This window comes from Chanos chanos, chromosome 7, assembly GCF_902362185.1.
Source record: "Chanos chanos chromosome 7, fChaCha1.1, whole genome shotgun sequence".
Classification (NCBI taxonomy): Eukaryota; Metazoa; Chordata; class Actinopteri; order Gonorynchiformes; family Chanidae; genus Chanos; species Chanos chanos.
In genome coordinates, this window is record NC_044501.1 from 37,932,768 (window position 1) to 37,958,303 (window position 25,536).

A 25,536-nucleotide genomic window follows, 5' to 3' on the forward strand; every position below is an offset into this window, starting at 1 on the left:
ACTGTTTGCTGATTAAGTTTCTTTCAGTAGTATAAGATGACCAAGGATTCAACTGCTTTTCAAACAGATGTATCAAGAGTATATATTTTTAATATTTTTGAGAAAGGAAGCAGACACAGTGTCAGTAATGTGAAAGAACTAGATGATGTCTCTATGGTTCAGTTAGTTTTAGTTTTAGTTAAAAGTTCAAGTTCAAGTTCAAGTTTATTTAGAGCCCAATATCACTGTTTACAGTCTCAAAGGGCTTTACAGGCCACAACAGTCAAATCAAAACAGGACGGCACCCCCTGACTTAATCCTCATGGCAGGCAAGAAAAAACACCCCAAAAACCCAAAAGGGAAACGGGAAAATGGGAGAAATCTTGAGAAGGACCACAGAGAGAGGAGACCCCTCCCTGGCCAGATAGGTGTGCAATAGGTGCCGACCAAGTGGGCAGTCACAATTGAAAGTAAAAGGTTCAGTAATTTGGCAGCAGCAGGGCTTCCTCAGTGTGGAGTGTCAGTCAGGTTTTCACATCTGTTCTGTGTAGTCAGACCACAGGACATGGAAGAAAACTGAAAAGGAAGGCCTGTGTGTGAGGGTGTGTATGTATGTGTGTGTGTGTGTGCGCGCGCACCTGTATGTAAGGATATATGTGTGTACTATATGTGTACTTGTGTACTTTCTGTGAGTTTGTGTGTGAGTGAATGTGAGCGTGATCAGAGAAACAGATTTCAAACAGGTCATAAAACATATTTTTCAAAAGCAGAATATATAAGTTATTGCTTAAAACGTAACATAGATTTAAAAAAAAAACCATTTATAATTCTAAAACTGTTCAGATCATGCTATTTTAGTCTGACGCATTAGGCAGTGATATTAAACTCTCTGACGTTGAGAGTTTATTGGTGGCCGTCTCTTCCCTCACAGTTTGCGTCTATACAGTCGTGTATTTCCTCTCCTCACATGGACGTGTCTTCAGATCTTGAGAGGAGGAGTCCTGTTCAGCAGCACTGATCTTATAGATTTGATCAATTTGGAGAAAAACTAAACGCCTGTCTCTGATTTGTCCCTGTAGCTGTTTGATGATTTGTGGTCGTTTCTCTAATAAGGTAAGAGTGAGTGTAATTGGTGGTTGTGGTGAGGGTGCTGTCTCTAGGGGGGTTGAAAGTGCACAGATACTTCAGTCACTCTGGGAGATCAGAGGTGAAGGTTCTTCTCTGTGCTGAGCTGTTCAAACAGAGTGTTGTCTGGGGTAGAGAGAGAGAGAGATGGAGAGCTGCCTGTGGATCATTTTTCTCTTTTCCATCATTCAGGTCATCACAGCTGGTAAGTGCAGGTTCATGGTCAAAAGGTCAAGTGATCATTATAAAGGAGTCTGTGTAGTGTAGAGACAGAATTAAAGAAAATATGTTTAAGATGTAATAAATGATTAAGAGAGAGACTGAATCCTTTCATTGTAAATGTAATGAGTTTTATAGAAATATTTACAGATGTAGCACAGTATTGAGAAATGCACAGCAGTGGAATTAAAGATTGTTGGTTGATATTTAGATGTGAAGTGTTTATCTAGTCTGAAAATGATCCACGACTGGAAATCATTTGAATGTTACACTGAGACAATTCCTTGCACAGAAATTGCATACTGTTAAATGCACTTAACTCAGTTTGAAACATAATCTTGTAAAATATATGCAAAAGATGTAAAAAAAAATTCTACAGAGAGAAGTTTCTTTCTTTTCTCTCTCTCTCTCTCTCTCTCTCTCTCTGTCAGCTCCAGACAGTGTGAGGCTGGTGAATGGTGGTAAGCGCTGTGCTGGGAGAGTGGAGGTTCTTCATGAGGGACAGTGGGGCACGGTTTGTTCTTTTTCCTGGGATATGACTGATGCTGCAGTGGTGTGTAGAGAACTGGACTGTGGGGAGGCTGTAGCGGTATTGTATAATGCTCATTTTGGAGAGGGATCAGGACCAATCTGGATGGAAAATGTGGCCTGCAGTGGGTCAGAGTCTACACTGAAGAACTGTACATCAGCAGGATGGGGCAAACATAACTGTCTTCATTCTGAAGATGTTGGAGTCATCTGCTCAGGTAGACTGGACAAAACTTTACTACATAATTACATGGATATACTGACATGCCAACTCCGTAGATAAGCACATTTATTTTGTATCTTAATCTTAACTCTGTTGCTCATGCTGTCGGTCTGCGGCTAATAGTTTTCTAAAATCGCTGAGCACCAGGTGAAACACTGACCCTGGCAAAACACACACAAAAGGAAAAAAAATTAAATCTAGGATAGGAAGCATAAGTAAATGCATGCATTTTTTAAAAAACAAAATGTATTTAAATCAAAAGTCAAAACAAAACAATAAATTAAAACTAAATAAAATAAAATAAAAGTAATTTGATTAGCAATAATGATAGATCATATTGCATCATTAGATAAATGAATTAAAAGAATTAAAGAATTAAATTAAATTGAATATTTATAACTTACCCCTTGCTTAAGCAGAGAAAACAACCAGCTGAAACAGAGAACATGGCACAATCACTCATTCAAAAGCGTCATCATTTTTGTGCTATTATTATTATTTTCTGACGGCACAGCTGAGAGAGCGTGAGAATGGGTGCTTGATATTACAGAGTAATGAAGAATGATGAGAAAATAATTCGAAAATAGCTCCATTCGTGTATCACACACCACTTGTAGACGTGTTGAAACACTGATGCGTTTGTTGTTGGCGTGAGAGCAGAAGCAGTCCACTTGCAAGGACACCAATTTTAAATTAAAAATTGATGCTAATTTCAAGTTTTTTGGAGAGGCTCCCGCCACTGTCTACTACAGTTCACACTCTCCACACCTCAGTGTATGTTTCAGCCTTAGTCTCCCGTTGGGAATTTTATTTCCCGGTATCAGGGGACGTCACTCTGTTTTCCCGGGGAAATGGGAAAATGGACGACAGATTGCAGTGACTTCTTGTTTTTATGAAGTGGATGGTCCATGAGGGTACAATAAGTGAAATTATATATATACATGTAACAGCATGGAATTGTATTAGCTTCATATGTCAAGATTTATTGTTTCTTTAGCTAAAGATTTATTAGTTTTATTATCAGCTCTCGGCTTAATTGCAGAAAGGGTTAAAGTCTATTCAGTTTTCAGAGCAGATGTGTCAGGGCCTCATACTTTTAATATTCATGGGACAGGAAGCAGACACAGTGTCAGTAATATGATAAAAACTAGATGATGTCCCAATAGTTTAGTTAAAAGGTTCAGTAACATGGCAGCAGCAAAGCTGCCTCAGTGTGGAGTGTCAGTCAGGTTTGTGCACCTGTTCTGTGGTTAAACCACAGGCATTGGAAGAAACTGGTTTCTGTCTCTCTCTCTCTCTCTCTCTCTCTCTCTCTCTCTCTCTCTCTCTCTCTCTCTCTCACATTTATGGGTTTCAACTTGAGATACTGATATATAATGAAATAAGTGGTGTGTTTTTTTGTTTTTTTTCCCAAGTTCCAAGTTGAAATTGAGGGCTGTGCATATAGAGTCATACAAGGGGGTTGATTTTTGGTAAAATGAACATAATTACCATACATGCCACTAAAGGAGAGAGGAGAATCCAGTGCTTAAAATCGGTACCAGTTGTTTTTATAAGTAGACTGATTACTGTAAATTTCAATAAGTTAATTTAAGGAAAAAAAAAAAAGAAGCAAACTCGTTACCTTGAATTGATCATAAAATCAATCTTGTTTTATGCCTGAATGACTTGATATTTTTCAATAACCTACACTTTGACAGTGAACAATACATATTTAACATGGAAAATCATTTTCAACTAGTTTTAGCCATGTAGTAAGTAGTTTCAGATGAACTGACGGTACTTAATGCTCTGCAGTAGAACATAGTGTAACAGAATTCAGGACCGCAGGTTAAGCAATAATCCATTTGAACAAATTCAGTTTATTGCAAGTTTCTCAAACACCACTGCCTTAGTCACACAGCAATTGATACGTCAGATTTAACTTAAAGTAACTGCACCACTGCTAGATAGCCATGTGCACGAGTCAGACTTCCAAATGGTGACACACATTTAAGTCATTGTCTGAGTAGATAAAGTGCAGATAACAAGCACACACACTTCACGTCACAGAACAATCATTTTTTAAGCAAGAAAAACTCGTTAACAACACAACTGCTCAACAGAATTCCACTCCCCGTATGCCCTGTACAAACTAGGAAGGAAACAGAAACAGAACTCTGTTACAGTACTGTCAAATATGTTGAAGACACTTAAATGGCAAAGTCAGTCTAGGCGAAGTTGTAATTTGTTTAAAGCTAATCTGTTTCAGATGCCTTCTATGTTTTTCTGCAGTTTGAATTTCTGAACATGTGAAGGGATGATCCATTGTGTTCATGTCAAAACAGCAATAGCTCACTGACCACCAATATTTCAAGTGATGCAAACTTGAAAAAAATTAAGTGAGTCAGTATTCTTACACCAAAAATAAATAAAAACTTCATGTAAATTATTAAAATGAATTACTGGTGAATTTTTTTTTTTTAGCTTTTGCAGTGATGGGGGTAGAATAACTCTGGCAGCTTAGTAAAGATGTTTAATATGTCAAGTTCTCAGTAGTGAAATGGAGCATGGGTTCTGAACTCCACCATCCTAACTCTCATCACGTAAATTTGACACGTGTGGATAAAGTAAAAGTAGAAGTGCTCTTGCTAAAAAAAAAAAAAAGAGTACTCTAAGTGGAGTTAAAGTAGAGTACTTTTTTTTTTTAGCAAGAGTATGTCTGCTTTTTCCCTGAGATGTTATATTTAGTTTGATTTACCGAATGGTTACATCAGACCCTATCATTCTATTCCCAGAGGAAAATATTTTACAACAGAACAGTTCAAAATGACTCAGAAAAGTTACACAACTGGCTTAAATATTCTCACCAGTTCAAGGTGGTTTATAAACTGGTGTACTGAAGCACTTGTGAAGCAAAATGATTCCAACATGACAAAGGCAATACATTTGTCTTTTTGCTGCATACTTTCCCACCAGTAAATTTATACTGCAACAACCTATTTTAGAGTTTAGAAAAGAAATGTCCTTGAAATATTTACAAAACATTTTTGTAGGTAGGGATTTCTGGACATTGAAACTATAGTTTTTGATTTTTTTTTTATGTTTGAAAAGCAAAATGCACTTTCCCAACAACAAAGGTTCCAAAAAAATTGAAGGACGGTTGTTCAAAGAGTTGCTTAAATGTTTTACATGTGTTTTCTGGAGATGCAGGGCAGACAGCACTGGGCAAACTGACGGTTCACAGTATATGTTCCAGTTTTTGTCAAATGGTTGCACTAAGTGACACTATATAGTCAGAGAAAACCATAGAAAAACATTTCAAAACTCTTCCAGAACAGGTTTAATGGGACATGCAATAAACATCTAAAAAAATAACTACATAAAAAAACACTTCATGCTAACATAACATAGTCACAAGTGTTTCACCATCAAGTCAATACATTTTAGCAATGTAAAATTGAGTTATGAGTCTGTGGATTTCCTGTCACCAGTCAAATGGGTTTTGAGGCTGTGTCGTTTGCATGGCGGCTGATTTTCTAGTTGTGTTTGACCTTTGAATTTTTATGATTTTGATTCCTATAATCCTGTGAGTTCTTGATGCTCAAGTTTAGCTGACTGTATTTGGGTTGTAATAAGGCATATGTCAGTCTGTAGCTTCCAAAAATGATCAAAAAGCCTATGTTTTTATTCTTTCTTTCTTTTTTTTCCTTTGCCTGTGTATTACTGCCACTGAAGAGTATGTGAGGAATCCAGATCGCCACAAGATACTGTCCTATGAAGCGATCTAGTAATGTACTTGTAATTTAATCCTATCAGACTATGGCCAAATGGTACAGATGGTGCTATGATCATCATGCATGTAGCATGGCCTTTGTTGTGCATAAGGATCCAGGATTTTCAATTTTGTCTTTAGAGAGAGGGGAGAAGGCAGATATGAGGATATTATATTAGCTTTTTTTTGCAACCTCAGAATTAGTGAAACATTTTATAACCCATGTATTGCAAAATATGAGGTCTCACCTCCAGTTGCTGCACAGCAACACGAAAATTTTTGAGAGAAAATTTTGAATTGCAGTTTTCATGTCATTTTAACAAACTGAATTTAAGTATTTAAACTAAAATACTACAGCTATCACCATTAAATGTGGAAGCAATTTCTTCTAATTACATTTATAAGATGAAGTCATTGTGTCTTTTGAATTGACAGGTCATGTGACCAGACTAGTGGATGGATTTAACTTGTGCTCTGGGAGACTAGAGCTTCTACGTGGAAACAAATGGGGCACGGTGTGTGATGCTGCCTTTGACTAGCAGGATGCAGAGGTTGTGTGTCGAGAGCTGGGCTGTGGGGCTCCTGGAGAAATTCTGAGAGGAGCAGCTTTTGGCAGAGGAGAGGGCCATGTGTTGTCAGATGAGTTTCAATGTGGAGGAAATGAATCAGAGATTTTCCTTTGCCCAAAATCACCTTCACAAAAACAAAACTGTTCTCACGATAATGATGTGGGACTTACATGCACAGGTAAAGTTTCTGTTTTTTCCCTCACCTTTAAGTAAATCATCATAAAAATTTGGAAATGTAATGTCCCACTGCAGAAACTTTAGAAAACGTTATACTGAAAACCTACAAGAATATTTGACATGTTTATTGTCTGTGCATTTACTAGAAAAGAACTGTCCAGCCTGTACTGCTACATTCCCCTGCATGTTGTGTAAATGTGTCTATGACCCTAATGAATGACTTTTCATGCACAGCTTACACAGAGTTCAAACTGGTTGGAGGCCCTGACTCCTGTGCTGGTCGTGTTGAGCTGCGGTACCTGAAAGAATGGGGCACAGTGTGTGATGCATCATGGGACATGAGAGCTGCCAGTGTCCTCTGTAGACAGCTGAATTGTGGGAGTGCTCTGGGGGTCGTGGGGTTAGACAGTTTTGGAGAGGGGAGTGGCCACATTTGGTCTGATGTGTTTTATTGCCAGGGGAATGAGACCCACCTGTCAGAATGTGTCATCTCTTCATGGAGTCGAGCTTCATGTTCTCATGAACAGGATGTTGGAGTTGTCTGCTCTGGTGAGCTTACATAGTTTGTAGAGTGGTGATCTCTGTATAGCAATGTTTAATGGATACATGATCTTTAAACACTTATCAAACTTAAAGTATTATGATAATAAATCGCTGAATTGATGGATGTTTTTGATAAATACATGCTTTTCTATTTAGATTCCTCAAACTCTCTTCAGAATGACATGCTGCGGACCATTGGAGAGAGAGAATGTGAGGGAGAGTTTGAGATTTATTACCGTAAGGCCTGGAGGAGATATCTGTTGGACTCTTATGGTTTCCCTGAAGCCTCTGTGGTCTGCAGACAGTTGGGTTGTGGCTCTGTGGTAAAGTTCTGGAGCTCCTCTCCATCCAGCATCAGAGGCGATGAACTGTGCCTGCAAGATGTTTCATGCTCTGGGAATGAACCTCATACATCTCAATGTAGAGCCAATCCTGGTGCGGACTGTGGTCACTATCAATATCCATCAGTCATCTGTTCTGGTGAGACACTCATGTGATCTAAAATGACCTTTAAATTGATATGGCCTTTTTGAAGTAAGTGATATTATGGGTCAAGTTGGTTGTTGAAGTCCTTTTTTGAGGGTTTTTTTTTTTTTTTTTTTTAATGTATGTCTCCGCCTGTTTGTAGATTCAGGTCCCAGGTCCCTCAGGCTGGTGGGTTCTGGGAGTGAATGTGCAGGGAGATTGGAGATTTTCCACAAAGACTCATGGGGAACAGTGTGTGATGATTCCTGGGATATTGAGGATGCCCAGGTTGTGTGCAGACAGCTCCAGTGTGGAGAGCCCCTGAGTGTCCCAGTTCCAGCCTGGTTTGGTCCTGGAACTGGACCCATATGGCTGGATGAGGTGGAGTGCCTGGGGAACGAGACGTCCCTGTTGAGTTGTTCTTCAAAGAGATGGGGACAACATGACTGTGGACACAGTGAGGATGTGGGAGTGGTGTGTTCAGGTATTCAGCCATAGAAAGACCTTAGCAAACAAATCTATTAATCTTTATAACTTTATTACTCTGAAGATAAATGTGCTGGTAAAGAGTTATCTAGTGCACACTACTTAATTTTTCAGAAAATATTTCACTCATTATCACATGTTTATTTTTGTTTTCAAGCATGCATATCCTATCAAAAATTATGCATATTTTAAAAATGTATGAGCTCTTTTCTCCACATGGTGATATTTTGAGCTGATCATAGATTCGATCCAAAGAACTATTATGATTAATATACTGGATTACTAGTCATGGAAAGTAGCGTGGAAAAGAACTGAAAAATGTGCCTCAGAACCTGTGCTGATTTTCCTGCCTGGGATTACTATTTTGCTGCAAAAACTATAACATTCTCTGTTTTAGAGATAAGTTTCACATCACTGCAAAGACAAAACAGTGAAAATCAATCTTTAAAATGACACTTTGTTTTTTCAGAGTTTAAAGAGGTCAGACTTACTGAAGGCTGCTCAGGGAACCTGGAGGTATTTTATAATGGGACCTGGGGTAATGTCTGCATGAACCAGATGGACTCAGACACAGCCTCTTTAATCTGCCAAGAGCTGAACTGTGGAAAGAGTGGCAGTGTTGACTGGACCAGACCAAGAGTGGCTTCAGCTCCAAACTGGCTTGATTTAATGAAATGCAGACCACATGATGTCACTCTGTGGCAGTGTCCATCTTCACCGTGGGGTCAGAATGAATGCACTGATGTGGAAGTGGCTCAAATTACCTGTTCAGGTAAGACAGCATTATATTCGATCCTTATCTGTCGTTGCATTTTATTTTTTCTCACCTGTAAAATATGCTGTTTTTGTACCTCTAGTGAAGATCAGGAGCATTTTAGAACATGTAGATGAGTGGATCGAATTTTTTTTTTTTTTTTTTTTTTTCATTTTAAAGAAAAATTATGAATGTTTTTTTAGATAACAAACTGAAGTTGGTGTTATGTTTCTTCTGTTATTTATACAGAAGAAAAAAGTTCCAACCCACGAAGTCATTTGACATGTTCAGCATCTACAGCCCAGAGGCCATGTTCAGGTGAGACAACTTGAAAATTATTCAAATTACATTTCAGTCCTAGATCTCTTTCATGAAAATGTTTTTATTGACATTAATGAATGAAGGAGATAACATGATTGTAGGTTTTAAAAAAATGGAATCACTGAAATGAAGTAAGAGATTACTTCAGTGTTGTACAACAAAATGAAGTGAATTTGCCATCAAGCAGTTGATGAGTTACAGTCTCAGTTTAGCAGAGGGATTTATGACAAATTCCCTGTGAGAGATCTAGCCAATTGGAGTACAAGTGCAAAGTCGTCATGTTTGCTCTGCAGTTTCATGCTTCGTTCAGTGTAAAACATGGGTATCATTTCTATGAGAACATAATGAGCAATGGCTTTGAATATTCTCATAATTTATGGGAATATTTAGCAGTTTGTGTTTTGAACATTTGTTTTGTAGACCGTCTACCCCTCAGACTGATGGGAGGAGAGGGCCAGTGCTCTGGGAGGCTGGAGGTTTATCATAACGGTACCTGGGGCTCAGTCTGTGATGATCTGTGGGACATGAGGGATGCTCAGGTGGTGTGCAGGCAGCTGGGCTGTGGTCAGGCACTGAGGGCTGATGGGAGTGTTGTCTTTGGTCATGGAGAGGACACTGTGTGGCTGAGTAGAGTGGAGTGCAGAGGCAGTGAGTTCCAGCTGTGGGACTGCTCTCTCTCCCTGAAGAACCACACTGACTGTTCCAAAGAGAGACACGCCCAGGTCACCTGTACAGGTTTGAGAGAGGGATTCTGATCTACTTATACACAGTCAAATATATTATGTTTATTCATGTAGTGATACTACTTACTACTATTATACTATCCTTTAAACTTTTGTACCAGTGTCTGTGCTTGTGCCAGTTGTTTTCAAACTGATTTATTCATATTTGGTTATTATGGATAATGTCATTCATTTCAACTATGACCACATTAAACCATGCATCACTAAAGCATACATTTCATATTAAAAATTCAAAAAACTGAATTAAGTTCGACATTGATGATCTACTGCAATCTTTCACCTTTTACAGATCAATCCTCTCTACCTGAAACCACTACAGGTGAATGTCATTGTTATGAAGTGTAAATTTAAGATGAATATTACCATCATTAAAATGTGATAGCAAAATGATCCAGTGTCATTACAGTTAAAATAAAATTCATTCACAAGCTTTTCATGTTTTGTTTTTTTTTGTGTGTGTGTGTGTTTGTAGGGAAAATAATGACATCTACTGGTTCCTTACCATCATCAGGTAATGTGATCACCTGTATGTACTCCTGTCTCCACTCTTGTTTTCTTAACAAAGCAACATCTGGTGAACCCAAAAAACTTCCTTAAACTTTATTTTCTTAAAACTGTCTCCTTTCATCCATAGTACAAAATATAACTATGTGAATGATTACATTTTCTAACCCAATAGTTTGTTTAGCCAAGTGTTGGGGTATCACATTAAAATGATAGATAAATCTTTAGGTTCAGTATACTGTGGTGTGATTTTTTTTTAAATTGTTTATTTCTCATGTCTCTAGCAGTTCAGTGATGAATAAATCTTCAAAATGCTGTGGTATGATATTTTTCTGTATTTTTTTCTCGTGTCTCCAATAGTTGTTACCAGACGGACCACGACCTCAAAGACTCAATCTCCAGCTCCACGTCAGTCTGTTCCCTCAGCGATATTCCTGGTTCTAGGAACACTGCTCCTACTGCTGGTGGTGCTTCTAGTTGTGATGTTTTATCAGAACAGAGCAATGAGGAGAGGTAGGAGAAACTTTGAGGTCTGGAGACATCGAGTTTTTGCAAAATTTCTTTCAAAGAGGACAGAGAGCAGGAGCAAAAAGTTCTCTGCTTCATCTCTGCTACTGTCTTCACATGCTGCAAATATGAAATATGATCCATTGTTTTTTTATTTTCTCTCACTCAGCCCTCTCCAAGAGGAAACACATGACTATGTCTGAAGTGGTCTATGAGGAGATTAATGACAGATTCATCACTAAAAGAACCAGTAACACTGTTCAGAGGGGTGAGTGAAACGTCTCTGGGCAACCTCTGTTTTATTTTCCAAACATAAGATGTCAGAAGATGTCTTACAGGAGACAGTCAGAGACTGTCTGATCAGCATGGGGCTATTGGAATGTGTAAATCAATGCATCCGGCCACAGCTGGGCTAATCCATACACATCCAGTGGTGCCTTGTTATTTGTGAGACAGGATAACAGATAATAATTTCTCCTAGATCATGGCTTTCATTAGACTTGGAGAAAAGACACAAATATGAAGGTTGACTGTCCTCGCGTACAGTAGCCACTCAGTTAAATTTCTCTGTTTTTTGCAGACGAAAAAGTTGAGTGTTATGATGATGAGAAAACTATTGGTGACCTGACACATGAGTGAATGTTCTGAATGGAGTGAAAATTTCTGTGTTTTCACATAGGGGGAAATGAGGAGGAGGTTACACCAGAGGATTATGATGATGTTGAGTCTGTTGGAGATGTTCAGCAATATGTTCAGAGTTAGTTCTCTATGATCAGTCCATGAGTGTGTTCATTCATATGTTTGTGTTTAACATTTCTGAAGGGAAAACTATTGGTGATCTGACACATGAGTGTGTATTGTGAATGCAGTGAAAATGTCTGTATTTTCACATAGGGGGAAATGAGGATGAGGTTACACCGGAAGATTATGACGATGTCAAGTCTGTTGGAGATGTTCAGAGTGAGTACTCTATGAGTTGTCCATAAGTGTGTTCACATTTTTTTTTTTTTTTTTTTACATTTTTTAAGTGTTTTTGTGGCAAATTAGATGATTTAATCATCTTGGGGGAATGTACCAAGTTATCTGACTGGTTAACCGGGGCTCTTTATATTTAGTCTTTTTGCTGAATGAGCTTTTGCGACCACACTTTCATTGATCAAAGAGTTAAGTGGTCTCATTGGAAAAGTTCACCCTTGTTAATGTAGCAGCCTATTTTATCAATTACCTCACATTTCAGTTCAGCTCAACTTTATTTGCTGTATTTGTTGATTACATTTTGAAATCCACTGAGTAAATTAAATGAGTGGATTGTGTATTTTAAAATATTCAGTATTGAGCCCATAGAAAAGACCAGAGAGAATTTGTATTTTAGGCAGGTTATAGCTTTGCCAAATAATTTGAAGTAACTGACAACTTCTCATGAAAGTAAAAGTGAGGGAATAAACCAGAGTGCAAATTTACAGTTTCATCATTATATTTGCTGTTTGCAGTGTCCAGTAATGTCTGGGACATCTTGACATGTGTGATGTGGAACACTATGGTTAGCAGACTACTCAGAAACCAGGCTAGCATGACATTAACTCTGAAATTAAGGCATTAACTCTGAATTAAGATTCTGCACCAGAATCCTGGCAAGGCCTCGGATAAAAACTACGTCACTGATGATTTCAATAAATAATCCATCTATAAAAACTATACAGCATTAACATATTATCATGGACTGTTATTTATTTTTTGATTGCACTACGAAGGACTTGTGAAAAGGTCTGTTTGTGAAAGGGCCAAGTGTTTTTTAGTAGTCAAAAAGAAATAGCATAAATGAGATGCTTACTGACTTATGGTACAAGAGAAACAAATATGTGAAATAAAAATGGCACTTTTTTAGTTCATTTATGATTTGCTGTCTGCTGAAGAAGAACCAAAGAAATAAAATCAAGCAATCTGTACCATGCTGAGCATCACATTCTTCTGCAACTCATCATATGGCGTTGAATCGCAGTGTGCTGAATCAAATCATGTTGAATCGCACTGCATCGTAATAGGGGTGAACCATATTGTCATATCGTATCACGTTAGTAGTTGCTTCATATGTATCTTTAATGTATCAGATTGTTGGAAATACATTGAGATGTGTATTGCATCGGCCCCAGTAATGGAGATGCACAACCTCACTATAAATGCAAATGACGAAAAAGCATCATGATCAGTTTTGGATTTGTTATAATGGCTGATGTATTTTCCAAAAAACATAATACCACATTATAGTACCATATTATCTTCTCTCAGACTGATTTATTAATGGGGAGGATCAGGGCCCCTGATAAAATTCTGTTTATAGCAAAACTGAGTAAGCAGCATTATTTTCATAAACAACAAATTTCAAATTTTGTCTCTCCTTACTCCACTAGAGATGGAATATGAAAATGTGGTGGAAGAAACTCTCAAAGGCCAGAGAAAACTCTCTGAAGAATACGTCAAGACAACCGAAGCGACCAAATAAGAGAAAAGAAGGTTGACTGACAACAGAATCTGCATAAAAAAATCATAATTTGCAGGAAGACAAGAACTGAGCTGTGTAGGAAATATAATGTTGTACTGTTAATACACTGTAATACTGCAGTCTTTTTCTCTCTCTTCTTTTTCTTCTCAGGGAATAAACAGCTTGGTTAGAGAAAAAATAAAATCAGGCTCCTTTCATCTTCATTTTGCTATTTTTTTTTTTTTTTGACTTGCTTATGGCATTTATTGTAGATTTAATGTTTATTTTAATTAGACTTTTTTGTAATATCAACTGCTGTAGTGCCTATTCAGTCATTAATTTTGCTCTGGTCATTATGAATTTGTCACATCTTGACAATTACCTTGATTACTATATCATTTACAAGTACTCTTATTATCTAGTTTATGCTTTTAAAATGATCACTTAAGGACTGTATGACTGTGCTTTACATCATAACCTTCAGCATTAATGCCTGTTTGTCAGTGCATAAAATTCAATAAAGACTTTTCATGTGGATGACCTTATGAATCATGTGTTTGAGTTGATGTGAAATCTATATTTCCTTAGAAATTGCTTATTGTGCTTAAGTGATTGCTTACTAATCTAAACATTGAATATTTAGAGTTCAGTTGTAAACACAGTAATCTTACATGTGAAGTTAAAGAGGATAACTTTGCTCACCCAAAACAACATGTTAGGGAACATATAAGCAAGGTGTACCAGAATGTTTATGCAGATAATTGAACCATAGAAAAGAGTGTGAATGTTTATTCTTTCATTTCTGCTTTTTAGATTCCCTCTTTTCCTCCCCAAAATAAAATAAAAAATTATAATTAAAAAAATAAATAAATCTGTCATATAAAATTATAAGTTAGTAAGACAGCTGTGTTCAGCACTGTTGATCTCAGTAAAGGACAGTATTACAAATTAGCACTCAAATATATACACTCTTTCTCTCTGTCTCTCTCTCTGTCTCTGTCTCTCTCTCTCTCTCTCTCTCTCTCTCTCTCACACACACACACACTGATATTACTGAGCATAAATTTCCGAATGCTTGTGACAAGATGCATTTTAGTGTACTGTCAAACCTTAGTCCAGAGACAGGGATGATCTTAACATGTCTGTTGTCGTCACACACACACACACACACACACACACACACACACACACACACACACACACACACACACACACACATATGTATACATATATGGAAATAAAAAATAATACATACATACATATTGAAATATCTAAAAAAGAAGCAGTGGGCTTTAACTGTTTTGGCTTTATTTTGTTATTTAAAAAATTATGAAGATTTACAGGTAGTTGACTTTTTGAAGATCACACAAAATAGATGGACAAACATAAACACACTCACACACACACACACACTCCCCCTGCCCCCCCTCTCTCTTTCTTTCTCTCTCTCTCTCTCTCTCTCTCTCTCTCTCTCTCTCTCTCTCTCTCTCTCTCTCTCTCTCACTCACTCTCTCACTAAAACACCACTGAAAATCTGGCTCATGGATGCCTGTCTGCTTCTCTTTTATTTTGCAGTTACTGTTTCTGGCCACTGGGGGGTAACATATGTAATGAGCAAAACTTAAACGTCTGTGACCTCTACTGAGCAGGAAATGATTACTTCTGGGATCCTCATTTGGCTGGATAAAATGCAACAAAATTCACCTCCATGTATTTTACTATCAGTTTAAATGATCAGCTTTTATATCCACTGTGGAACATGTAGAGAATTCTGATTTAAACATATGTTATCACATTATAGATAATAATTCATTCATTCATTCATTATCTAAACCGCTTATCATGATTAGGGTCGCTGGGGGTGCTGGAGCCTATCCCAGCGCACATAGGGCGAAAGGCGGGGAAACACCCTGGACAGGTCGCCTGTCCATCGCAGGGCAATAGATAATAATGATAGAGGTTAATAAATGTTTGAATCAGACAGTTTGGATGAAACCATTAAAGCCCTCAGTACCTATAACACAGTTCAGATATTAATTTATCATTGCACTATCAAACACATTTGCACTTTTAGGATCACATGATCAGACTGGTAAAGTATTACTGAATCATATAAACTAACATGATGTATCTGTATTAGTTATACATAATGCAATTAATAATTCTGAATGTGAATGATAATATGAGCCTCACCTGCAAATATTTGTTGTGTCCTCTCAAACTCTGACAACAGACAATGAACACTGAGACTGTTATGTCATATATTTTACATAATATTATGTCATATGTCTATGATAAAGAGTCTTTACTGTTATAAATGTGACTCTTGTTGACCAGGGACTATTGTTGTTGGAAAGATTAACAAAACCTCAGTTACTATTAAAATAAACTGGTTCATCTCAATTAGATCTAAATAAAATGGTGAATATCACCATAGACTTTACATTAACAACTGAGAATACATCCAACTTAAATCTCATACAATGTAAGCACATGTTATGATGTCTTCCAAAGAGAGCTAAGGTGAGTGAATTGAAATCCCTGATATGAACTCATGTTAAGATTTAAATATCACTATTTTTATCACTATATAACTAAACTTTATTGACAACTTGAGAGTCAGAACTGTCTGACAACATGGTCTTACAGCTGGTAGTTACACTTTTACAGGTTTAATTTAGAGAAAACGCAACATCTTTCATCATCATTCTTGTTGATCTGTCCAAAACCATTGCCATGCTGATGACAGCACTTTCTTTCCTTACCTCTCTCTTCCGCCAAGTTAACTGAGGAGATCTCTGTCTGTCTGTCTGTCTGTCTGTCAGATATGTCCTCACAGGTGTTCAACTGTCACCTTAAACATGCCCTGGACAGAACTGTGTTCACCTGCTTTCCCATTAAACCCACTCTACTACAGAACCTCTCCATACAGACAAACAACTCCTCCTACAACACCAAGAACCTCAGATTTGTTCCTGACAAACTTTTTTGGGTAAATCACTGCTACAACAAAAACTTGCTGTTTTCTCCCCAACATCAGGAAGATCTGGCCATTACTGATTAATCTGCATCACCCAGCTTCTGAGACTGACACTAATGATCTATAGATTAGACTTCTGCATGTATTGGGAGGTGCTATAACTCTTCTGTAAAGCCACTGCATGGCTTATGAGTGATCTGCCAAAATTCACCCCCACTTTTTACCCTCCCCCTTGTTCACCATTCCTTCAGCAATCCACTAAAAAACTAAACCAATCATTATATTCCTCTCCTCAAATTAACACTTGTCAACCACATATATATTTCACATTGGCTTCATTGTGACCTGTCAGTTTAAAAAAATCCGGTACTCTACGAACAATCACCTGCAGTTGAATGTAAGAAAGACAAAATAACTGTTAGTTAACACTGCCAAACACACAGCCCACAACCCCAGTGGAGTTCAGTCCTGTTTCTCAGAGACACAGTCCACATTCTATGTTTAGGATTCTGTATGTTTCCCCCTTTCCTGTTAACAGACTCTCGGACAACTCCTAACGTCCAGTCAGTCTTCCCAGTGACCTGCACCTCATAGTAAAATTTTCCTGTGGAAAACTTCTCCTTTCCCAGGACACTGAACCAATAATTAAATCTTTTTGGGTTGTCAGGGAGATTCTGTCTTGTATCTCTATATTTGTTTTCTTTTGTTATTTTCTTCTACTTTACTTTTGCTTTGAATGACATATAAAGGCAGGTTCAAGTGACAAGTAACCAAAAGAAAAAAAAAAAAAACTTCCTGAACCTCATTAGTCGCTACATGGATGACTGCATTCTCAGGTAAACATGCTTTTTGAATGTGTTAAGCCTGGCTGGTGTAATATAAATTCATTCATTAATAAAGCTGAAAAATCAACAGTGCAAATGAAATTCAGTCATTGATATGAACTGTATTCACGAATGAATGTTGGTTCACTGTGGTTTTCTTAGTGGTCTTGGTTGTCATTACCTTCACCAGCACTAGGGGGAGTGTCAGTTTGATGAGTTCTCTCAGAGTTCTGTCCTGTTTACAAACCAATAGCAAACTCTGAACCTCCTCACATGCTTAAAATACCTTCCCTCCTCATATCTCTTTTCCTCCTCTTTTCTCTTCCATCCCTCAACCCTGTCTGTTTTTGTTTCTTCTTCAGAACAAGTCCTGGAAAGAAGGGAATATTTGAGATACCTTACTATTGTTTGATGATGTTATTAACTGTTACCTGTTTGATTCGTATGTCAGTTATGTGTTTTTTGATGGGATGTGTATTTTCATATTTTGACAGTGATTATTTCAGTGTAAACTGTATTTTACGTTGTAAAGCCTGTTCTTATGCAGAAAGCAATGTTAAATGAAACTGTATTTACTGTTGATATAAGTCATTCTCAGAGAAACTGATGAAGTAGAAAACATAACTGACTTTTATTTCTGTTTACTTTGTCCTCAATCTCAGAGCCCCTCCCTCAACGTGTCTCTCGTCGGTCGCTGTTACATACACAGGTGCAGTGGTATAAACAGATATCTGATCCTTGTGTCTGGATCTGATTGGCTGGACTGTCCAGTAGGTGGGGCCATTCAGTTAATAATGTGCAAAGGTGAACTTTGATTTGAGAGACTAAATTATTCAGATAAAGTTGCTTTTCTCACTTTGAACTGAGAAGGTGAATAAACCAAGACAAGGGAGTGATGTAGAAACACCACTGTTCAGCTCTGTCAGTCTGTACTTCATCAACTCAAATATTTGTTTTCAGATTTACTATTGGTACAAATGAATCCATTTAAATGATGAGCTGTTCAATGAGTTGTCCATCTTTATTGATTAAGATGATGTTGAAGGAAGAACAGATTTCTTAAAAGTATTGCAGCCTTTAGACAGTTACATGTTACAGATGTTTTAGAAATATTCCCATTTTGGCTTTTTTATTGTTTAACAAATAACAAGAACTTTTATTCAAATTATACAACAATAAAGAATAGATGTTAGATTACATGGAGCATACTGATGGAAGAAAAAAAGGGGGAAAAGGAAGATGACATCTTCTTATTGGAGCTAAGCAAGGATATCACACTGATAAATTCAGTTAATAAATATTCTCATTTTATATGACGTAATAAATACGAGTATTGATTGACAATCAGTAAAGGGAGCAAGAATGAACAGAGCAAAGGGAGGGAAAGAGAAAAAAAAAAGCATGTGTTGTATATACACTGCAGTAAACTAGCGGAAAGGGGGAACAGAAGAACAGAAAATAGAGTGTCGCGCCCCGGTTCTCTCTCTCCCCTTCTTCTACTGGTCATTTTGAATGTTCATTCACTTCCTTGCTTTCCTTGTTTCATTCAGTTAGTTATTCAAACATTGTTCACATCTTTTTTGTTCATCTAACCTGGTTTTGTGTTTGAATAAATGTCGCTGGTTTTCATTAGTTTGGTTTGCGAAGTCTTTGTCTTTTCTAACGCGGTCTGATGTGACGGTGCCCTTGTGTACCCAAATCAGTTTAAGTTTACTTGAATCCTGCGTCGCTCTTGTTTTAGTATTCCTGCCCTTTGTTCAACAAAAGCTGGTCACTTGCACATGAATCCAGACTCCGCTCCAGTGCGTGACAATTAGGAGAAACTGGGTCTGGTTATCAGACTTTTACTCTTTTTTGTTTATTTCTCATCATCAGTGCATGTCACATTACCTATTACAACATTAGTGTAAAAATTCAACTGAGAAAGCCAGCACTCAGGGCAGTGAAACAACCATCTGACTTTAATTCCCTACTGGCTCAAATGAACTGACCACATAAATGTGCTCACGATGAAACTTTAAACACTGACATGCAAATCATGACGCAGCTCCCACTGTATTGGCTGTAACAAACAATGTGATCTCTATTGTCTTGTGACTGCTATCCCAGGTTTCCTGTAATTCTCTCTGACTGGTCAGTGAGACCACAGGTAGCCGTCCTTTACCAGAAAAATGAATTTACTGCAGCCAACATCTAACACTATCCACAAACTCCAAAACCATCAAGCAATGTGTTTTAGATACACAACCATTACACACTTGATTATTCATACTGTCTTTATTGCCCGATTTATTTATAAAAACTCATCAGGGTCAAAAAGAAAGGAAAAAGATCTTTTATCCCTTCTGACCATGCTACTCATCCAACGGAGATTTTGGCTTGATATAAAGATTTGCATTGAAATTGTTTTATTTTATGTAATATTTTATTTTGAGCCTTATTTATTCTTATAATTGGATTTGGTCAGGGGTTTAACTTGAAAGACTTGAGCTGTATGATGCCTGCTGCTTTGCTTAAGTACAGTTGCCTTTGATGGGCCTGTAATGGCCAATGCATGTTGGATGTCTATCAGTACAAGTGTATACAAGTGTTTCTTGTTCAGTTAGACTGACATTATATCTAAGTTTTACGTTACCTCTTAGCGTTGGTAACATGTCCCACATTGTCCCACACAAACTTACTACTTGTCCCCCATTTGGTCTGTTTGCATCTGGTCACCCTATACCTTTGGCCCCAAGTAAAGGACAGTTGCATAACCATCAAATATGTAATTAATGAACCTCTCATTTAGACTTTTTTTTTTAAATGATGTTTTCAGTGTGTTTTTGTATGCTCCATTTGAAGAGTCCATCTTAATTTAGCTGCACGACAGAGCAATGACATTAAAGGCTATATGGGCCTACCACTGCTGTATTATACACCATGCAACACCTAACAAGTTTTTGTGGTTATCAAAACATAGCCTAAATATTACATATAGGCTAACTGATGGAAAGTTACAGCGAGGAAGGGGGGCAGGCTTCTATACCCAGTCCCACCTAGACCACTGACTGTTATTAGCATTTGAAAGACCAAGCCATCAGATAACGACTGTGGTCACGCGGATGCCTGAAAACCTGCGTCTAACAGCTGTATTCAGACATTTGCGGGAGTTTTCAGGTCAGCATAACAAAGTTCTGCGGGCATCCGAATACTTCCGGCAAACAGCAGGTTTGGCGGAAGTTTACTTTGTCCGGATATTTCCGAATACACCGCTTTTCAACAAAGTAATTTTCCCTTTCCTGCTAATGGCCACTCCTATAAGCTAACAAACACTAGGTTAAAGGCCTTGCTCAAGGACACATGTGCACGGAGAGCCATTATTCACAGGATGGCTTATTAACAGAGTCATTAGTCCTACAACTCTCCTCTCCTCTACACATCCTGACTGAGGTGCAACTTTAAATAACCTAGTTCTGACCTGAGGAGCTCATATGTTACTCATATGAACTGAAATCCCATGGAAAGTTCATTTTTTACATTTTCATTTGTTCTGACTTCAGAAAGTTGTTTTAAAGAAATTAAGAGGGAGCAAAGAGGAGGAGGAGAGAGGAAAGAACAGCCATTATTTCTCCTGCAACCTCAGTTCCTCACCTATGTTGTAATGTGTACCATGACAACCTGTCACCTGGAGGAGCAGCATTGTACTGAATTTTTAGGTGCATGGAGAACAGTGTCCAGTGAAAACACTAAGGAGGCATGGCTGGCTGCTACTTGACAAATAGCTCCTGCAGCTTATGGAAACCCATCAGCTGCAGCATAGAGGCAAGAGTGTGTGGAAAAGAAAGGAGGAGAGTGTGCTGAAACAGTTATAGATTGATATCTCTGCCCACTTCCCCAGACTGTACTGAGTTGCTGTTGGAGACGACTGCTACCAGTTAAGTGGACCAGAGGAGGGAGAGTTGGAAGGCCAGCTCTGGGTGCAGGGTCTCTTTCTGGTTCCCCAGCCTGTTGCTGAGCAGCCACTATAAGCGCCTGCTACCAGCTGTAGCTGTTTCCATCTGCCACAGGAAGCGACCGCTGTTAGATGCCAGTTAGGCAGGAGACCCTGGTTCATATCCTGGCCCAAGTGTCTTAAAGCTGAGACTTAAAGCCAAGTGTCTTAAAGCTGAGACTTAAAGCCAAGTGTCTTAAAGCTGAGACTTAAAGCCAAGTGTCTTAAAGACTGCGTCGTCTTCTTGTGTCCACACCATCTTTGTACAAATGCACCAGTGAGTCTGATGTATGGAGTCTAAACCACTCCACTGTCATGTCCACAGCACTGATGTTGGGTTTGAGAGAACAGGGCAGAATCACATCTTCACCAGCTCCAACAACAAGAGGACCATCTGGACCAACAACCTGAAACCGATCTGGAATCATAAAGAGAGTGTCCATAAATACATGTGTCATATAAAATCATAAGTAAGTGAAGGCAGTTGTCCTCACTGCTGACCTTAATAAAGAACAGTATGATGCTTTAGCACAGGGGTCTCAAACTCCGGTCCTGGAGGGCCGGGGTCCTGCTGATTTTTGTTTTCACCTCTTAGTTACCTGTTGATTTTCAATTTGAAAACAGGTGTGGACACTCTTCAGCCAATCAGAGATTCTATTTAGTTGATCTACAAGAAAAACAGCAGGACCCCGGCCCTCCACATATATACTATATATAGGTGCAGATGCTATCTAACAAACAGAAGAAAAATTTCAAGTTAATCACATGAATCAAAATATTCAATAAAGAAAAACAGAAAAGAACAAACCAAGAGGCTTTAATAGTTGTGGCCTAAAAAATGTAATGATTTACAGACTGTATAACAATTTCAAAGATCACACAAAACAAGCAGACACATAGACTCTCTCTCTCTCTCTCTCTCTCTCTCTCTCTCTCTCTCTCTCTCTCTCTCTGAAACATCACTGAAAAATCGGCTCATGGATGCCTGTCTGCCTTTCCTTCTCTTGCAGTTGCTGTTTCTGGCCACTGGGGGGAAAGAATATGTGGTGAGCAAAGCTTAAACGTCTGTGACCTAACATGACCTCTACACTAGGTAAGAAACAATTACTCCTGGGAGCCTCATTTGGCTCAGTAAAATGCAAGAAAATTCAATTTTCAACTTCATTTATTTTTAGAATAAATTTAAAACTGACTAAGAGAACATTTTAGGAGAAGACTGGTTCATTTATGGACTTCAGGCATTTTTTTAAGCTAGTGATCTAAGTGAACTATTTGCTCACTGTTTCAGTTGTTGAAGATGACCAAGGATTCACCTGCTATTTAAACATAGGAATCAAGAGTCTATATTTTCAATATTCATGAGACAGGAAGCAGACACAGTGTCAGCAATATGATAATAACTACATGATGTGTCTATGCTTTAGTTAACAGGTTCAGTAACATGGCATCTGCAGGGCTTCCTTGGTGTGGAGTATGTAAAGATTTTTACACCTGTTCTGTGTTCTTAGACCACAGGGCTTGGAAGAAAACTCGAAAAGGAGGAGCGGTATGTTTATGTGCGAGTATGTTGTGTGTGTGTGTGTGTGTGTGTGTGTGTGTACCATGTATTGGTATCTTCCTGGGGACCGAAACTCCCCAGTAAGATAGCATAAATTGAAAAGCGTGCTTGGTAGGGACCAAATGCTGATCCCCACTAAGAGAAGAATGTTTTTTTCTAAACTGTATAGTTGTTACTGGTAAAACAAAAAGTGACAAAACATTTCTTTGGTTAAGGTTACGGTTAAGTTTAGGGTTATGGATAGGTTAATATTATTTAGTTACAGGATAATGGGAGTCAATGGGAAGTCCTCCATATCAATACAAACATGTGTGTGTGTGTGCGTGCGTGCGTGCGTGTGTGTGTGTGTGTGTGTGTGTGTGTGTGTGTGTGTGTGTTTATTAGTGTGAGTGAATGTGAATGTCATTGTCAGCCACTTGTTGCATCTACCACCTATGGGAAAAAAACCTTTCTGTATCTCCTGCACCTGGTAGATGACAGCAGTATGGAGTAGGAGACTCTCTCTCTCTCTCTCTCTCTCTCTCTCTCTCTCTCTCTCTCTCTCTCTCTTTCTCTTTCTCTTTCTCCTTCTCTCTCTCTCTCTCTCTCTCTCTCTCTCCTGTCAGTTTTTTCTCCTGGACCCTATGCTATTTGTCAAAACACAAGCAAAATAAATTGAGAAAATTAAACAATGGCGATGAATTAATAGGTTAAGACAGAGGCACATGAAAAAGAGAGGGAAACAGCAGCAGAGGTATCTGTCTTCATCAGATTCATGTCTCTTAAATTGATTAAATATTCTGTGATTTATTACCATATAAAGAATTGATTATCTGCATCTTTGATATATGTGTATAAGCGTTGCTCACCTTGTATTTTAGTCTAACGCATTAGGAAGTGATATTAAACTCTCCGACGTTGAGAGTTTACCGGTGGCCGTCTCTTCCCTCACAGTTTGCGTCTATACAGTCGTGTATTTCCTCTCCTCACATGGATGTGTCTTCAGATCTTGAGAGGAGGAGTCCTGTTCAGCAGCACTGATCTTATAGATTTGATAAACTTGGAGAAAAACTAAATGCCTGTCTCTGATTTGTCCCTGTAGCTGTTTGATGATTTGTGGTAGTTTTTCTAATAAGGTAAGAGTGAGTGTAATTGGTGGTTGTGGTGAGGGTGCTGTCTCTAGGGGGGTTGAAAGTGCACAGATACTTCAGTCACTCTGGGAGATCAGAGGTGAAGGTTCTTCTCTGTGCTGAGCTGTTCAAACAGAGTGTTGTCTGGGGCAGAGAGAGAGAGAGATGGAGAGCTGCCTGTGGATCACTTTTCTCTTTTCCATCATTCAGGTCATCACAACTGGTAAGTGCAAGTTCATGGTCAAAAGGTCAAGTGATCATTATAAAGGAGTCTGTGTAGTGCAGAGATAGAATTAAAGAAAATATGTCTAAGATGTAATAAATGATTGAGAGAGAGACTGAATCCTTTCATTGTAATTGTAATGAGTTTTATAGAAATATTTACAGATGTAGCATAGTATTGAGACATTCACAGCAGTAAAATGAAAGATTGTTGGTTGATATTTAGATGTGAAGTATTTATCGAGTCTGAAAATGATCCACGGCTGGAAATCACTTGAATGTTACACTGAGACTATTCCTTTCTCAGATTAAATACTGTTAAATGCACTTAACTCAGTTTGAAACAGAATCTTGTAAAATATATGCAAAAGATTTAAAAAAAAAAGTCTACAGAATATAAGTTTCTGTCTCTTTGCACTCTCTCTTTCTCTCTCTCTCTCTCTCTCTCTCTCTCTCTCTCTCTCTCTCTCTCTCTCTCTCTCTCTCTCTATCTCTCTCTCTCTCTCTGTCTCTCTCTCTCTCTCTCTCTCTCTCTCTGTCTCTCTCTCTCTCTTTCAGCTCCAGACAGTGTGAGGCTGGTGAATGGTGGTAAGCGCTGTGCTGGGAGAGTGGAGGTTCTTCATGAGGGACAGTGGGGCACGGTTTGTTCTTTTTACTGGGATATGACTGATGCTGCAGTGGTGTGTAGAGAGCTGGACTGTGGGGAGGCTTTAGCAGTATTGCATAATGCTCATTTTGGAGAAGGATCAGGACCAATCTGGATGGAAAATGTGGCCTGCACTGGGTCAGAGTCTACACTGAAGAACTGTACATCAGCAGGATGGGGCAAACATAACTGTCTTCATTCTGAAGATGCTGGAGTCATCTGCTCAGGTAGACTGGACAAAACTTTAATATATAATTACATGGATACACTGACATGCCAACTCATTAGACAAACACATTCATTTTGTATCTTAATCTTAACTGTGTTGCTCACGCTGTCGGTCTGTAGCTAATAGTTTTCTAAAATTGCTGAGCCCTCAGCATTTTCACCAGGTGAAACACTGACCCCTGCAAAACAAACACAAAAGTAAAAAAACTTAAAGCGATGACAGGAAGCATAAGTAAATGCATGCATTTTTTTAAAAAAATGTCTTTAATTCAAAATAAAAACAAAACAATAAAGTAAAACAAAATAAAATAAAATAAAAAAGCAGAGAAAACAACCAGTTAAAACAAAGAACACGGCACAATCATTCATTCAAAAATGTCATTATTTTTGTGCTGTTATTATACAATTTACAATTTAGCATTTTGCAGACACTTCTAGCCAAAGCGACGTACAATCAGTGCATCAATCAGATTCCCAAAACCTCATAAAGCAGACATCACAATAAGACTGAACGTCAATATACCCCTTCGTAATGCGTCCCTGGAATACTTTGACAAACATAGATACAAGAATAGGTTGTTTTGGTTTTTTTTTGTAAGGAAGGGAGGTTAGGCATTATA

The 25,536-nt window shown here is 38.2% G+C and overlaps 1 pseudogene; it reads left to right on the forward strand.

Annotated features, from left to right (window-relative positions):
- Positions 1-1,858: 1,858 nt before the first annotated feature.
- Positions 1,859-13,397, forward strand: LOC115816339 (antigen WC1.1-like; annotated as a pseudogene).
- The last annotated feature ends 12,139 nt before the right edge of the window (positions 13,398-25,536 follow it).